The 3,792-nt window shown below is 33.0% G+C and overlaps 1 non-coding gene across 1 annotated transcript; it reads left to right on the top strand.

Annotated features, from left to right (window-relative positions):
- The first annotated feature begins 2,954 nt into the window (after positions 1-2,954).
- LOC126019753 (U6 spliceosomal RNA) lies at positions 2,955-3,061 on the top strand. The gene has a single exon (XR_007499377.1). It is a non-coding gene; the product is annotated as a U6 spliceosomal RNA (small nuclear RNA).
- The last annotated feature ends 731 nt before the right edge of the window (positions 3,062-3,792 follow it).

Consider the following 3,792-nt stretch of genomic DNA (forward strand, 5'->3'; position numbering starts at 1 on the left):
TCTTGTACTTATGACACTTACAAATGTAAGAAAAAAACTTTTTCTTTTTTTTTAATTTTTTTATTTTTAATTATGAGAACAAAGATGCAAAGAAAGAGGACAAGGTAAACTTACAGTGGAAGGACAATTACCCATAAACAGAACTCTCAGAAGTCCCCTTGCTGATACCTTAATTTTGAACTTTCAGCCAAAGAGAAGAAAACTTTTTCATAATATTTGCCCATCCAGGAAAAAATATCAAGCTTAAGAGCCTTGTGAATTGTTTGATACCATAAAATTAGGTTGATTGGTGAGAATAAGACTCTCTTATGATTCATTTTTGATTATCAGGTTTTTTGTTTTCTTTGTTGTTGTTTTTTGGCTTTTGGTTTTTGCTTTTTGGGTTACTCCTAGCTATGCACTCAGAAATCGCTCCTGGCTTCGGGGACTATATGGGATGCTGGGGGTCGAACCAAGATCTGTCCTGGATTGGCCACGTGCAAGGCAAACACCTACTGCTGTGCTATCGCTCTGGTCCCTCATTGTCAGGTTATATCAAATGAGCCTCTGTTTACAAAACGTGAAACAGCAGCCAATAGCTTCTTGCCATAGGATGTCAGTGACTTTTTCTGTATTCAATAAAAGTGGAAGTCACATGCTAAGTGTCATGACATGACACTGAAGAAGAATCATTAACACATGAAGAAGTAGCTGTGGCTACAGATTAAGGACCTTACAAGTCTCTGAAAGGATAGATTCCTTGCAGTGAGCGGTGAAACCTGTGTTATAAAGGGTTACCTTCCATCAGTGAAGTCACTTTTGTATTCATTTCTTGCCAATAAACTGCTTTGTCCTTAGTTAACCTCAGCTCCTCCTAACAATATGCACTTCAACAACCCTAAGTATCTGTCTCAGGGAGAGAAAGCTTTTTACTGAGATAATTAATAAATTTTTGAAGAATCAAGTCAGTGCTAATGAAGGCTGAATTTCATCTGGAAGAAATTGCCTGGAAGGTGTTTGGTTTCTTCCAAATGATAAATCCTCTCTCTTCTGAATCATTTTTTGGAAAAACTTATACTGTTATCTTTGGGGGATCAAGTTAGGTCAACAAGAAACGTTAGATTTATATCCAAATAATTTGTTCTAGTTGTTATTACAATCCTCAGTTGAACATTCTGTACAATTTTCTGAAAGAAAAAATGGCATGTTCCTATACAAATGTAGCAATTTGAGGAAATTCTTCATGTAGCTAATGTAAACACATATTGTGCCCTTGTTGAATCAAGGAAACTGGATTCTCCAAATTATCCTTCTTGCAGAAATTTATATGTTAAGTAAACTGCAGTCCAAGACACTTCCTCAATGCCTGAACAATCAGAATATTACAACTTTGGAGGAAAGATAAAAGATCAGCTAACTGAACCCACTACCAACAGAAGCCACCCTGCCTTCTAGAAGAACTGTGTATTTTTTTAGGGATTGTTTTGTAAGTTGCTGGTCACGAAGCATTTATGAGAAATATATGAATTTGGCAACAATTAAACTGTTTGTTGGCATTATTTTTCTACAGGGTTTTCAATATATTTCTTTGGCTCTTCAAATTACAAGCAAACAATTTTCTTAAATAGCTTTATTAGTAAGTAGACAAGAAAACTGCCTAAAAATATAGAAAAAGAATGTCAAAAATTCATGTCATTGATACAAAATGAATAGTTTTTAATTTTTAGTTTTTATAATCTGTTAGTATGCTCAAGCTACATAGATTGAGGAATTATAATTTATTGATTATTAATTTAAAGCTTACTGATTTAGAAATATTTAGGATAGACTTTTAAACTTCTGATATTAAATAGTAGCAATGGTCATTAGGGAGACAAAGTTTGGGCCAGAGAGATAGCATGGAGGTAAGGCGTTTGCCTTTCATGCAGAAGGACGGTGGTTCAAATCCCGGTGTCCAGCCTGGTCCCCTGAGCCTACCAGGAGCGATTTCTGAGCGTAGAGCCAGGAGTAACCCCTGAGCACTGCCAGATGTGACCCAATAAACCAAAAAAAAGGGGGGGGGGAGACAAAGTCTGTTGAATTGACAACAGTTCTGAGAATGGTGAACTTAAATTATATTTAGTTGAAGATTTCCAGCCCTGTTCTAAAATGTTGCTTCAGTTGATCATTTATATTTTACTATTTCCTGCACTAAAGAAAGACAGTCCTTCTTTTGCAAAGTGATATTACCAAAAACTGTTTGAGGGCACCAGTGGAGAAAAATGAACACTGATTGTGGGCCTAGTATTGGAGCATAATATGCCTAAAACTCAACAATGAATAACATTGTAACTCATTGTGTTTTGCTAAAATAAAGAAATTTATAGTAAGTCTAAAACAACTTATCCCAAGACTAAGATTACCAATTTATATTCTCAACCAAGTGCAAAAACTCTCCTGCTGTATTTGGGAAATTGAGCTTTTGCTTTTAATAGCAAGGAATATATTTCCAATTTGACAAATATATTCATTCCCAGAAGAAATTGTGAACGATTTATTATCCTTATCTTTACTGGTTATTGAAATTCATATTTGTTTAGTCTTTTGTGTATTAAATATTTAACTTAAGTATAATTTATTAATTTGGGGGGATTTGGGTCACACCTGGCAGCACTCAGGGGTTACTCTTGGCTCACTGCTCAGAAATTGCTCCTGGCAAGCATGGGGACCATATGGGATCCCGGCATTCGAACCACCATTGTCCTGGATCTGCTGCGTGCAAGGCCAAAGCCCTACTGCTGTGCTATCTCTCTGGCCCCTAATTTATTAATTTAAATGATGGCAATTATCTGTTTTTACAATAGTGCTATGATATAATTTAACTTCAATGGTTACTACATCTCCCCCAAAAATCTACCTTAACAATGACAATTTAAGTCAAAGTTTTATCATTTTTTTAAAAACAGTGAAGTATGTTAAAGTAATTGTGATTTCTTGTGCTCACTTCGGCAGCACATATACTAAAATCAGAACGATACAGAGAATATTAGCATGGCCCCTGCACAAGGATGACATGCAAATTCTTGAAGTGTTCCATATTTTTAAAAAAAAGTAATTTTTTAAAAAAGTGATTTATTTAATATAACTATGCTTTTGCAAAAATGTTTACTAGTTATGTGCAAGATGTTCATATCTATGTTGTCAAAATTTATTGTATATTTTTGTGTGTATTATACCTTTGTAACTATGGAAACAAACAAAATAAGTTATAAAATTGGGGAAATCTTTGTTTCCCTATTGGGAAAGGGAGAAGGAACTTATTTGAAATAAGCAAGACATAAATTAAACAGCATAAATGTTGTGAAGATAAAAAATAAGCCAGAAATCTAAGTACCCAAAAATTCTACAAATTATATACAACCATAAATATATATCATGTACTTATAAAGGCATTTTATGGTTGTAACATTAATTTTCTGGACTTTTAAAGATATATTATTTCCTTTTTGTATCAGTTGAATAGATTAAGAACAAACTTACAGCCCATCTAATATAATTATTGATCCTTTAAAATATATAAATCCAAATACAACATATACTTTCATCTTTTAGTTCTATCATTTTCATGTCCATTCATTCCAGTTATTTACTATTCCATATAATAGTTTGTATCCAATGTAAATATTTAATTTTGAATTATATTTTATTGTAGCTTAAAATAAGCTATGCAAGATAAATAAGGAGAAACTATGATTATATATGATCAATCAATATATATTTAAACACCATATATATTTTATACATTTAATGTACATCAATTGAAAATATTAGTAT

The sequence above is a fragment of the Suncus etruscus genome, chromosome 9, assembly GCF_024139225.1.
Source record: "Suncus etruscus isolate mSunEtr1 chromosome 9, mSunEtr1.pri.cur, whole genome shotgun sequence".
Classification (NCBI taxonomy): domain Eukaryota; kingdom Metazoa; phylum Chordata; class Mammalia; order Eulipotyphla; family Soricidae; genus Suncus; species Suncus etruscus.